This window comes from Mycteria americana, chromosome 3 (genome assembly GCF_035582795.1).
Source record: "Mycteria americana isolate JAX WOST 10 ecotype Jacksonville Zoo and Gardens chromosome 3, USCA_MyAme_1.0, whole genome shotgun sequence".
Classification (NCBI taxonomy): domain Eukaryota; kingdom Metazoa; phylum Chordata; class Aves; order Ciconiiformes; family Ciconiidae; genus Mycteria; species Mycteria americana.
In genome coordinates this window covers 79,850,753-79,865,134 of record NC_134367.1, presented here as the reverse complement: position 1 = coordinate 79,865,134, position 14,382 = coordinate 79,850,753, and positions in this window count along the sequence as shown.

The window sequence follows — 14,382 nt, the reverse complement described above, 5'->3', positions numbered from 1 at the left end:
GCAGTCTCAGTGCTTTAAAACACTAGTCAACTCCACAAAGGGACTTAGCTTGTTTATACCCTTTGTCTGTGTGCTCTCTCATACAAAATGCATAAGCATCCCTTGGTGTGTAGGTTAGAGCGCGGGCTGTCCCCTTTCCAAGGTCAGCCCTTCTTCCTAGACCATGGGCAGGTTCTGTTCTCTCGCTCTCTTCCTGGCCTGCACTCAGCCTTTCTCAGTTGCACAGGAGCCCAGCTTCAGCCAAGGTTACAGTGAGGGGGAAATACGAGATTGGAAAAAGCAGCTTCTACTGAGTTTCTTTAGGTAGCTACCCATGCGCATGTATATTGTGCTTAAGGCCACGTCTGTCTGTCCCTACCAGCAGCCAGCTGATCTGCTACTGCCAACAGGAACAGGAGATGGGAGAAGCAGAGGGGACTTCTCCCCATCGCTCCTGTTCTTCGTTGGGGGCAGTGACCAGTTGCCGTTGCCTAGCTGATAGGCAAAGCCACCTCTGCAGGCTGAAATGAAAGTAGCACAGGCCTCTGTCGTGTCCCCAGTCTGCACCCTCAGTGGCTGGTGAGCGCTGGGCTGTGCTGCTGGACCCAGCCGCTGCCCATCGGAAGGAAGGAAGTGGCAGCAGGACTGCAGCTCCCACGCAGCACGTCAGTGCACTGCAAGTCAAGTCCCACAGATGTGGACAGCCTAGGTATCTACAGCAGCAAGGCAGCAGGTGCTGGCTTTTACAGTGGGGAAGGGGGATTTTCACAGGGATGAATTCTTGAGTTTGGGCACCTCAGTTCCGGTGTGGTTGCGCTTCACGCAGCTGTGCTCTGTTTGGATCTGGCTCTGAGCACCATTAAGCCAAGGCCATAGAAGGTTAACAGCGCTGCTAACAGTATTATTGCTGGCTGGTGATGGTACTGATGATGCTAAGGGAAAATGTCAGGACTTTGCAAGTCACTTTCCCAGGAATGGAGCAATCAATGATGAGGAATGTTGCATTTATTCTAAATTCAGACTGCCTTGGTGCTCAGGCAGCTTCCTTCACATGGCTCACCGCACGCCTTCCCTTCCTGTGTGTAAGTATTCCCTGCTCCACAAAGTTGTCATAGATCACCCAGAGTTGATATAAATAATTCATTTTAGAAAGGATTTCAACTTCTTGTGCTTTGGAGAATAAGGGCTTTAGTATACAGGCTAAGCAAGACCTGATGTGGGAGATGGGTAGATTATTTTATGTTTGTGTGCTGTGGTCTTCATTATTCCTTACCCCAAAGTACACTGGAGCATCACAGATTGGGCGAGGATTAGATAGACCTCAAGAGCAGCCAAGCCCAACTGTGCCCACAGATTGGTGGTATGAATCCTATCAATATATTCAGCATGCAAATCACAGCGCTGACATTCACAGTGCTCAGTTTGAAGGACTGATGTTTCAGTAATCTTTTATAAGAAAGAAGCAAAAATGACCATCTTTGATACAAAGGTTCTTAAGCAGGTGATAGAAAATTCTTAAGCAAGCTGAAGAACACCATGGTGCTGTCTGTAAGAAATACTTTTCTGAGTACAGCCTCACTTACCAGAAAACAGGCTGTTCACTTAAGATTTTTCTATAACTCACACAATTGTTGTTTGCGTTAGAGATGCGTGCTCTGCATGTAAATCAGAGAAGACGAGCCAAAACAAAATTAGCAAGAACTAAAAGCACAGCAGTTACCCTGTAATAATTACAATCTCTATAAACAAGTGTGATGCATCCCAGCAGGTACCCACCATTAGATCACTCCTGCTTAGTATTGTTGAGTAAAACTTGCTGCTGTCAGCTTTGGAGAGAGGCTTCTCTCTTTCCAAAGTGCTCAGCTGAGGGTGGAGCTGTGCATACTTCCAGCAAAGGCTAGAAGAGTTGTCATGTTGCCCGAGTGCTGTCATTTTAGCCCATCAGCCTTCCACAGATCCATCTCTCTTACCAAGATTTCATAGGTTAAGTTATGATCGTGAAGGCTATGCGTGTCCAGATGACTTGTGCTGTCAGTTCCCAGTGCCAGCTGTTGTGGGTTTGTGTTCAAAAGAATATTGTGTAGGGACTGTCCCTCCTCATAAACCCTGTTTTGCAGGTATTTGCTAAATGCCTGGAGCATGCATTTGTCAAGGATTTATTAGCCAGGAGGCAGGCTGACTGATGCATGAAGTGGAAACCACTTTCTTGTCTCCCTGGCTCTCAGATGTTTGGAGCTTACGATGCTGATATCCTACTGAGGTAGTCGTTTTATATGTAACAGCTGGCCCTGCCTTATTTATCCTCCAGCCCCTGGCTATCTTAAGAGATTTCAGTCTCACAGTTTCTGTGGGATTCCATGAGCAGCATGTCATTTCTGAAGCCTACTGCAGGGTGATTGCTGTAACAAAATAGCTCTGGGACACAAACTACCCTCTCATTTCCAGTGCCTCATGTTGTTTTCTCCTCGATTCCCTTCATTATCCTCAGTGACGTGAGGGATGAATGGACCACGCTCTTTGATCTCACAGAGCAACCAAACCATTTATGAAGGCACAGATATTGTAGCAGAGAAAAATATCTTAAATCTCATGGACAAAATAAATACCTAGGTTTTTTCCCCTTTCCCTGCCCTCTTTTATTGTTTTGAGAGATTCTGACTGCAAGGATCACTGGAGGTCTGGAGGAAGGCAGGCATATTGATGGATAGCTTTTAATCCTTTATTTGTTATCCCTTTGGCACCTGTTTTTTGGCATGTCTGGCTGATTAACAGGCTTGCTATCACACTCACACCTGACCAAGAACAATGTCTCAAAAATTAATTAAAAAAGATGGGAAAAATGGATATTCATTAAATCAGTTAACAGTCTGGGGCCTCCATAATTACTTAAACAGAAATATGGCATGGATAGCCTGGTCTGTCTGGGCAGATGGGAGAACAGGGAAATCGGAGTATGTTTTCTTACTTAGCTCTGCCACTATCCCCCTGTGAGTGAAATTCTGATGACAATTTTAAGTCCCACACAAATTAAGTGATACTTCCATGCACTTGTTGTCTGCAGAGGGGCATTTCATCCTCCCTAGCCCCGGACAAGTAATTGACATCCAAATGCTTAAAAGTATCGTGGCTTTTGGAGCCGAGTAGAACATCTGGTCCCTACAGTGGAAACAAAACCCTGGTTTAAGCAGCTGAGCTCCTCGTGCTTACGTGGTGGGAACTATGTGGTGCTGCAGAGGGATGACTAATGCAATAGTTGGACTGAGTCTTAAATCCGTCTCCTTCCCAGGGTGGCAAGGGGGCATGCCCTGCTGCTCTGGGGCAGCCCTCCCTAAGCCTTTTGGGATAAACCAGGTATGGCATTTCCGGCAGGAGCCCAGACAGCACTGGTTAGTGTAAATACGCACCGCTGAGTCATATGGCACAGTCACACTCCTCCAGTCACCCCGGAGAGGTTTCTGCTGCTGCAGATGGCTTCCGGAGAAAACGCACAAGCAGGTTTTGTAGCAGAGATGAGAACCCAGACTTCTCCCCGCTTTAGGCAATTGCAGCCAGTTTTGTTCACAGCTTCACAGGAAGAGACTTGGAGGAGCCCCTCTGCAAAACAGCCCCCAGTCTGGTGGTTTGGATGCTCAACGGGGAAAAAGAAGTCTTTGTCCCTGTTTTACCCTGCCAAGGGGAGAGTACAAGGGACCTCCTCTCCTGTGGCTGGGACCACTGCTTCACTTGCCAGTGGGTGCTACAAACAAACAGCACCGGCACTTTAAGCTCTGTGTTAAACACAATGGCTGTTGTCTTTTGCAAGGAACTTCATCCTGTCAGTATAAGTGACATGGGCTCTTAGGAAGCTGCCCAAAGGACTGGTAGGTGAAAGAATGACCTGGCCAGGCAGGAGTGCACTGGGTGCTGAACTCCACCCCAGCCAGAAGGCCACCCTCAGCAGCACATCTCCAAGTGCCTGCGGAACGTCGGAATAAAATGGTGAGAGCAAGGACCTCGCAGGACTAGGTGCCAGGTGAACCAGAGTTTCCCAAGATCAGATTTTATGATTTGCGTGCCTCAATTCCCCTGAATCTCACAAGAAGCACACAGTCTTTTTCACATCCATCTCTTAAAATTTGATAAGCAGCGTTTCTGCGCATTTTACCTTCTCCAGCTGAATTCTGCTAGAAGCCACCAGTGGTCAGTGGTGGAAATTTTAATTACTGGCAGCTTGTTTTATAAGTGGTTTTATAAGCCACAGAGAACCAGATGGAGCCAATTCCATAATCCTGAAATATAAATAATGTATGATTTAATACAGATTCTGAAGTCCCTTCAGGCTTGCAAATCAGCCAGTTAATAGCTTTTTGTTTTAGACATACTGAACACTGTAATAACCTGATGTCGTTTTGAACACAGTGATTAAGTATTCAGTTTACAAGACAAATGGAGACTCATTACAGTCAATCAGGGAGGAATTACATGAACCTAAATTGCAGGTATTTATCACAGCTTCTCAAAAGAGTATTTTGCTAGCTATTTTGAAAGAAAAAGCTGTTGCTTTGTTATTCTGTAAAAGTACTGCCTTCTTTATAAAGAACTTCTAATGAGATCTTTTTCCAGTCCTAATGTTTTATGGTAATCTGACTGCACTATGTCATCATAGGTCATTGTGAAATTAGATAGCGAGTGTGACAAATAAATCTTATACTGGCAATTTCTTAGCAATCTATTGTAAGTTTTTACCTTTGTGATGACTAGAATGAGAGAAAGCTTTACTTTAGATAATGCAATAGGAACTGATTCATCAGCCAGTGACTTCCAGTACACTGGCCAGAAAAAAACAAACAAACAAACAAACAAAACCAAAAAAGCAAGAAAAAGTAATATTTTATATGCTTAGTTTGTCAGTTTGCTTAATGTGGAAAATGTTGGGAATTTTCCAGTAATTTAGAGCTCAGTGACATAAGTAACACAAAGTACGCTTAGTTAAATACACACAGATTCAATTTTTTATGATTGCAATTTTTAATGATTTCAATTCCACCCATCTCTGTAAGTTTTGTACTATATTTATCTTTTTTATGAGACTGGCTAAGCTGTAGTAAGGCAGCCAAAAGCCAATTACAAATGTTGGGGTAATACTAATACATCGTAGCAGAGGAATTGGAATAAAATGATTTCCATTTAGCCAAGGATTTCAGAGTGACACATTAAGTAGCATCATGACTAGATTTAGAGAAAGAAAACCAGGCTGAGGCTGCTTTTCAGAAACTTGCTTAACATTTTTTTTCCCTGAAATTCTTTACAGCACAGGAGCCCAATGCTATTGGCTCCAGCTATAGCACTAGGGGCTCCTATTGCTTTAAGATAAAGTTTTATTATCGGTTGAACAAATCACAGTCAGACTCTGCTAATCAATAACCTTTGCAGCCTGAATGACTTAAGGTAAAGCTCCTGTTTTAACTCCCTTCTTTCAGTAACAGCATGTTTCTCTTCTAGATTATTTGGCATTATTCATATTTAGACTGAGAGGCTGTGTTTTGTACTCACTCTTTGTGAAGATTTAATTTACGTGAGCATTCCCTGAAATGTCACAGTGTCGTGGTAACCCCAGTCAGCAACCAGGCACCACACAGCCGCTCACTCACCCTCCCCCCCGGTGGGATGGGGGAGAGAATCTGAAGAGCAAAAAGTAAGAAAACTCATGGGTTGAGATAAGAACAGTTTAATAATTGAAATAAAATAATAATAATAAGAAGAATAAGAATAAATTGTAATGAAAAGGAAAACAACGAGAGAGAGAGAGAAGCAAAACCCAGGGCAGGTGGGGGAAGTGATGCAACCGCTCACCACCCGCCGACCGATGCCCAGCCCGTCCCCGAGCAGCAATCGCTGCTCCCCAGCCAACTCCTCCCAGTTTCTATACTGAGCATGGTGCCATATGGTATGGAATAGCCCTTTGGCCAGTTGGGGTCAGCTGTCCTGGCTGTGCCCCCTCCCAGCTTCTTGTGCACCTGGCAGAGCATGGGAAGCTGAAAAGTCCTTGACTTAGTGCAAGCACTGCTTAGCAACAACTAAAACATCAGTGTGTTATCAACATTATTCTCATCCTAAATCCAAAACACAGCACTGTACCAGCTGCTAGGAAGAAAACTAACTTTATCCCAGCTGAAACCAGGACTCACAGTCAATTTCAGTTTCATTAAGAGACACTGGTATTCCAAGACAACTGGAATTTGTATTCAAGTAACAGAGCAGAAAGGTTTGCAGAGAAACACGTTAATTAAGTAGTTTTGCCTTAGAAAAGTAGTTACATTTCCATAGGAAGAAGGGAGCAGTTTTGTCTTCATTTTCTTTATTTCACACAGAGAATTAGATATAAAGACTCTGAGACAATGAGCGTGCCTCGATGCACAGCCTGACTGTGCCAGACAGTTTACTACCAAATTTTATTCTGGGCTTTATATATTAACTGGAATTATCTACCATGTGACCTGCTCTCAGAAGCATTTCCGGCTAGTTTATAAAATAGAGAAAATTGTATAGTCAGTGTCATTTATATGGGACAATAAGCAGTTCTAGATTCTGCTACTTGTGATTTTTTGGGAAACATTTTAGTTTTGAGAAACCTTTTCCAGTTTGTCAGGTGAAAAGTGGGATTTGGTCAGAAGAGGAGACCGTCAAAGCAGCTGACATGCTGACCGTGCCCAGGTTGGACAAACAGCCAGTTTGTTCCAGAACTCATCCAGAACATTTCTGAATCTCAGTTGCTCACACTGTGGTCGTTGGCTACATTTTCATTTCTGTCCTGGAAGAACAACTTCCCAAGCCAACCATTTCTGCAAGTCAGAATTTTATTTCCCAGTGAGCCTTTTCAAGGCTTCAGCAACCACCAGAAAGCATTCCTAATGCAGCCAAGATATTTGCAGTCCTAAGAGTATTGCACGGTGGGGCTGTGCTCTGTTCTGTAGTTGGATCAAAGCATCAGCATTTCAGACAATTCCATTCTGAAATTTTGAGACTACGTGTAAATCTAATCTGAACTGCTGCCCCGTTTACATTAGCCTTCTTCTGGTTTGTACAGAAGAGGGGAAGAAACCGAAGGACCAAGTGATTTGCTGCAGCTTACACAGAGAGATAAAACCAGCCACAACCAGAACCTCATTTAGAGCTGCATGTATTAGGTAAAATTAGATTTTCAGCATTAGTTGCTCTGTTTTGTTGCATAGTATTGTAAGGGATTTGGCAGAAGGTTGGTTTATGTGACAGAGAGCTGAGTTATAAATAATAATGTTTTGTTCCTACAGGTGCTGCTTTACAAATAAAATGACTGCAGGAGAAATACAGTCTGAAAATAAAGTGCCACATATCTGAGTTCAAAATGTACTAATTTATAACATTAAGGCAAGTCAGCATGCATTTTGAAACACTTCTAAGAAGACTTTCATTTCCCCCAGCCAATGTACGTTGCCTATGTGGAGATGAATTTTCTCTGTCCTTGAAAACCTTGTAAACTGGAGCTGGTGGAAAGCTGTGCTGTCAGTCATCCCAAAGAGCGTGTTTCTGTGAAGTACCCGCCAACTAAAAACACTGGCCCCTCAGAAGACTTTCCTAAACTTCATGAGGGGTGCTGCCCTGTGGGAGACACTGCTGCAAATTTCAGTTCTGCTCGATTTGGGTTATTCAGGAGTGAAAAGCTTTCCTTCTTAGCAAGCAGAATAAGCTCTTGTATCAGGCTCTCCCAAAAACTGAGATCCTAGCTAGAGGCTGCAAAGCCTGATGGGCTTTTTCCTGATGGGCTTCCACGTGTGGGCTGTTTTCCCTAGAGCGTTGCAAGAGGTTTGAGGTTTTCTTTGAAATAAATTCTGCACCTTGGGAGCTGCTGTGAGGCAGGAGAGTGCTTTGCAACCAGGAGGGCAGGGTCAGTACGCAGAAAGTGCCGGTCTTCCTGATGGGTATTTTACTTCTGATTCTAGGTCTTTGAGTGTCAGAGGTTTGAGAGCAGGTAGCAGATTCACAGGGATCCAGTCAATTAGATCCTGAGAGAAAGAAGTAAACGAACTGAAGAACTTTTTAATAGCTATTTGCTTATTTTGTGAAACAAGCATGAGCGCGATAAATAGGCTGGACGAAACCTAAAGTAGTTACTGGACTCCACTGGTGATCTACGGTGGAGTTGGTGTGTTTTGATCAGACACAGATTTCTCTGCCTGGAACCAAGCAGAGCAGGAGCCAAAGGAGGAAAATTGTCTCTGCTAAAACTGTTTGGATGGTGCTGTCTGAGAGGTCTAGTAATTAGATATACATCTAAGTCAGGGCAGCTGTTTGCCTGGGGGGTTTTTTTCTGCTACGTGACTTTCAGCTACTTGGTCATGTTATATTGCAAGATAATACAGTCACAGAAATGGTTTAAATTGCTTTATGTAAGAAACTTTTAGTCAACCATGTCACAGTAATGTCTCAAGGCAAATTGCAGCAGAACTTGTAAAAATGTTTTGCAAATGATTTAGGATGTCACAAACATTTGTCTGGTTTTAGTGATACTGAAATATCATAATTATTCAGGTAACCCTTTGCCTCTCCAGTGATAACAGACAGGTGATTAAGACAGTGTTTGAAAATAATACTATGTCTCATATGCTGCCTTCTCATATGCTACTCAACAGGGATAATATTTTTTTCTTTCAACAGGGTATTGTGAGGCTTTATTATTGCTTATAATGAGGTTGGTGATATTAGAGTGGAAATTGTACCAGTAATTACTCAAGTCAGAATATCCAGAATATCCCATGAGAAAATAACATTTTCCAAACCCCAATTAAGTGAGCTGAACGAAGATTCAGAGATACATGCAGGACTTATTATTGGTGACCTATAGAAATAATAGGTGTATAATTATTTCTCAAACATTTAAGCCAGCAGTTACTTTAGCCATTTAAGCAAGGGAAGCATGTTTAGGAATACCTTTAGTAGAAGTAGTAAAAGAAAGTATTTAAAACACTATGTTTTAAATGTGAGGTAGGAACCTCAGGGTTTGGAAAACAGCAAATTCTAAGATAAAACTACTTTTTACGACAAATTAAAAGCTGAAATTATTCAACTTCGCTATTAAAGTAGCTAAAGCAAATACAACTTTTTCCACATTAGACAATACACAGGTCAGCCATCATTATGGTGTTGAAATCAGAGGATAAATTAGAGATACTGAATAACCACATGTGTATCAATTTTGTTGAACAAGGTGCCTAAGAACACACATAGGTATCTGAATATGAAGCATTGCAAAATTGTTGTGGAAACCATTGCAAAATAACATTCGCATATAATTAACTGTAGGTCAATTGTCAAAATAGCAATCATAAAGGAGGGAATGGGAGGAGAAGAGACATAAAGATAGGAATATCCAGCACAAAGTAGGTTCCAGACTTCTGGTGATGGTAGCTAGTAGTGAACTCCTTTTAATTCTCATTCTTTGCCTAATTTCCATCCACCTATATCCCAAACAACCATCCCCAATCAAAATTTAAAAAACCCCAAAACATTAAGTGGAATACTTTTTAAGGAGCTCCGGGGAAGTAAGACAAAATCAGTTTCTGAAAAACTGTTTGTGCTCTTGTTTGGAAAAGGAAAAGGGCTGGATTTCACTCTCCATTGTATCTATGCAATTATAGCAGAACAGAACATGTCCAGTAATTTTATAATCGGGTTTATGCCATCTGCAAAGTAGTTCTGGTCCCTCTGCTATTGTCTTCTCCCATAGGTTAATGGGCTAGAGGTGATATATGTAGCAGATATTAGTTGCTAGCATGCAGTATTTGTCAATGTAATTCCAGATTTGGTTTTATAGAATTGCATGAACTGCTAAAACACTATTTCTTTGACCAGTTCTGTTCAGCTGCAAAGCTACAATTCTTTGTTCACTACACAAGACTGGTTTACTAGAGAGCTTTGACTTCTCTTTTCTCCACTCCTAAATGTGAGGACTGAAACTAGCTCAGATGGTCCAGGCTGTCAGGTGACTGCTGAGGTCACTCGTATTCATCATGAGGCCATCATATGCAGGAGGTTATGCAGAAGGGCTAATGATTATCTTGACAAAAGTATAAATCTTGAAGCACCTCAGCAAGGACACAGGGCTTCCTACTTTTTCAGTGGTTGGCACAGAATATCAGGTACAACAGGAAGGAAGTAGAGCATGAGGTTCTCATTGCGTTAGTAGCACTTCTTTTTCAAGCCAAAATTTAATTATCAAAAAAGATCTTTAAGACAATACGAATCTGTACCTAAATGGATTTCTAGAAGTAATGATTCATACATCAGAACAGTCCCTCTAGCACATGTATGAGTCCCTGTTCCTATTTTGAAAACTTCTAGAATGTAGAAAGACTTATTAGCAAAACAATTTTTTCTGTAATGATACAAAACATTTACATGAATGTATTACAGCATTTGAGAGAATCTGTGCAAGATATAGACTTGTTTATGTAGAAAAAAATTTTATTAATAGTTTTGTGATTGCAGTGATGTTAGGGTCTGTGTGAAGTCAAACAAGTCATTAAAACTAACTGCATTTTCCTTGCTGCATTTCTGGCTGACACTGATAAAGGAAATTCTGACCCTCAGTTTCAAGCCCTGTTTGTACAGTCCTCAGGCAAGTCATTAAATTTAAAATCGTTTGAGGATCTCTAAGCATCATTTTCCTTTGTTGTACCTTAATGCTACTAGGAAAGGTCTAGGAAAGGTTGCACGTGTGTAAAACCAGCCCAAACCCCAAGAACTTTGATGCTGATTTCAGCTTGGATGAAGGTGACTTACACAGCAATTTCACTTGATTGTGGTTGAACAGTGGATTTAAGAGTCCTTCTTAACAGAAATTCTTGCTTACCTTCTGTGCAGTTAACCTAGTTTTGCAACCTTCTGGTTGCAATATGCTCTGATCCTATGACCTTACTTGGTTTTAAAGCTCATTTGCAAGGCCAACGTATGTAGGATCTAATCCTACTTTTACCGTAAAGTAATATTGTGTGATACTGCTGCCTGAAGACTACTTAGGAAGGTTAAACGAAGGCTTAAATAGCGACAAATTTGGTAGGAAGCCTGAGGATGTGTGAGACAGAGCACTACCTCTGATGCATAGAAGTGTAAAAATACTCCAGTTAATGCCAAGTGGAAGCATGAGATCCCAATGACTTTGAAAAGTAAAAATACCCTTATAAAGATGGATATAAGGAAATTATACATAAAAAAGCAACACAAATAGTAAGAAATCCCCTATGAGGTGACACTTTGTTTTAGTTAAGGGACTAAACACTCATTCGGGGTGTAGGGATCCTTCCTTTATCTCCCTTTTTTGCCCAAGAGGATCCACATTTCCCACCATTCATGGGAGTCCCTCACCTGGCAGAGCAGTCTAGTTTGGGTTGCTTCAGCTGTTTGCATTGCTGTTTCCCTTTGCACAAGATGAACAGTCTTTGCTGACAGGACTGGGTCTCAGGACTCCTATCCATCTGCTGAATGCCTGAGAGACTAAATACGGTCATGAGTTGCCTCTTCTCTCCTTCTCGGTAGATTTTCAGATGTTATATGAAAGGTAAGCAGCTTTTTCAGCAAGACTGAGGTGTTTCTCCACTCAGAGAATAACAATTAAGGGCACTCGCCAGGGTATGGAGAGTAGGAAGTGTGGGATCTCCAGGGCAAAGAGCCGGCAGCAGATCTGCAGATCTGAAAAGGAAAGGCAATTCCTGCAATGCACTTCTTTTTGTTTGCTTCCTAGAAAACATTTTCATATAAAAGAATGAGGTATGGGGTAAAAAAAGTGCTGGGAGTAAGCCCTGTAAATACAGTAACAGGTACATGCCAGCTAATCTGGACTCTTACTATTTCATAATTATTTTGAGATTGGCAAACATTATTGTTTCCATCTTCCTGTGCTTTTTAAAAAAAATTTTATAAGGGATGTCACTCTGTGATGCAAATAATTTAGAATCAAGTTCCCCTTCACTGAACCTGATACTTGCCTCTAGAAAACTTCAAAATGCTTTATAGTTGGAACGATGGAAAGAGTCTTAATGCATCTCTTACCAAAAGACTTCACAGCAATAGGCTCCATGGCCTTGGGATTGCACACGTTTTACAGGAGGTATCAGACAGCCCAAGCACGGAGGTGAGAGCAGGTTCATGTGATGTCCTTTAAAATGCCAGTTCAATGTGCACAGCTTGTAGAGGTGGAAAGCAGGAGCTTACTCAGGTCAAAGGCTGTATGGAAAAGGGATCGGTGCAGCCTGCTGCTGGAGAAGGACAAAGGGATATTCCCTTCGGAGAAGAGCTGATTGAACGTGGAGTTCCTGTGATAAGGTGCACAGGACTTCTGTCAGCATTATAAAGGCCCTAAGGTCCTTACCAGTGGCATTCATATGGATGGTCCAGGTTAACTGAACGGCTGAACATTTAGGGTTAATTCCCAACTTTAGCCTCAAAAAATCAGCTGTGTAGGCAATCATTCTATGTAGGAGTTAATTCAACCCTGAAGACCCAGATAGGCGTAATGAAACTAGAGTGGGAAATATTAGACCTGTGAGAGAATGAACGAGTGTGAATATGTTAAATGAAGTTGGGGAATGAGGGAGGAATTATCCCTTGCATTTTGTTTTACTGCTTATTGAGGATGGATGGGAACGCTGTGAGGGACTTCTACCAAACTGTTCCAAATTTGAATTGACTGAGAGCTTGTGCAATCCAGCTAAACTTGGACCTTTTGTTCTTATTTATGCTGCTATGACCTTGGTTTTATACAGGCTTACTAAACCTTGAAAACTAAATTGCAGGTCTAGTGGGTAACAGCAGCTCAGAGCCTGCACCGTACCCCGTGTGTGTTTGAATGGCTCTAATGAGGCCAAGAGAGCTTTGTTTTGAAATCTCGAAGCATGACTGCTCTTGCAGAATCCTGCTCTTTGCAAGGAAAATCGTGCCTCATTTGCACAGTCAAAGCTAAGACCGTTGCTTTGCCTCTGGTCACCATCACCCTGTAGGCTCTGATCGAGTACTGCTATGAAAGTGCTACAACTCTGCTCTAATTTTTGTCTCTTTTTGTTAGGCCTTTGGCCAGCTGCTGGTCAGGTTCATTTGGTCTTCTGTGCGTAAGGCCTTACAATTTTCTTGGAAGTGGCCTTAAAAGTAATTTATGATAATAAATTCTGCTATTCTTGCAGAACAACTGTGTTTCTTTGCTAATACAAGTAAGCTTTTATCAATCAGTACTCATACAACAGCTTTGGCAGGCTTTTGCTTTTCATGCCTTGCTTCACAAATTATGCTTTGAATTTTTTTTTGAGAAACACAAAAGCAAGCTAGTGACATATAATGGTTCCTGAAGCAGAACATGGAAATCATAATTTATAAGGGGACATCAAACATAAGCCAAATATAAAATTCTACTGCAGGCTTAATTTTATTTACAGTCAAGAAAAACAGATGCATATTGGAACAAGTGTATTAATCTATAGTTGTACCAGAGCTTTTCAAACTCTATAGACAGCAAGATAACAAATGGATGATAAAAGAAAACCCAGGAAATCAGTAACTCAGAACATCAGATTGTTTTACTAGCTGCGATTTATTCTATTATACCCTCTTTCTCTCAGTAATTATTGTTAGCAACAAAACAGCGCTATAAGTTACTATTACTATAATTTAACACTCATCTGAATTAAAACATCAGTGAGGTAGTGCATATCGGACTGACACCCCCACGGGCCAGATTTGAGACCACATGGGCGCCTGCACTCTGTGTTTCTCCCCCTACAACTGCTTTCTGCCCTTGCTCTAGGGGAGGACGTGTGGCTGGCCCACAGCAAGAGTGACCACGAGCACTGCTGGCACATCAGGGAAGCAATTGCCCCAACCTTCCCAGGAAACTTTGTTGGTGGAAAACTCCAGCCCAGAAAGCGCTCCCAGCACTACCACCAGGAGTACTTTCCTTTCCCTCTGGAGCCTAGGAGCAGGTGGCCCTCGTCCAGGTGGCCCTCACCCAGGTGGCCCTCGCTACACTGATGAGGAGCTATAAATTAGAGCAGGCTGAGATAGGAAAAACCTTCTCTGGTTGTGCTCTCTTCTGTGGTTTGTGCTGTTTCTGTGCACGGAGGTACTACTCTGGGGCAGCAACACTGCCTGTACGGTGGATACTGAGGTGCACCATCAGCGTGGGCTCCTGGAGCTGCTGTACTTTTGCACCTTGACCTGGGAAGGTGAGAAAGTGGCTTTGAGCAGCCCCATTTCCTCACTGCTTCTGAGGTGGGGGAAGAAGGGCACCTAGAGGTAGGAAGGTATGTGCTACCAGCCTGACTTTTTTGTCTTGAAAAAGTGGTAACTGATGTGAAGGATGTATGTCCTGCGTGAGCAGGCTTGCTGCTTCTATCTGGGTCA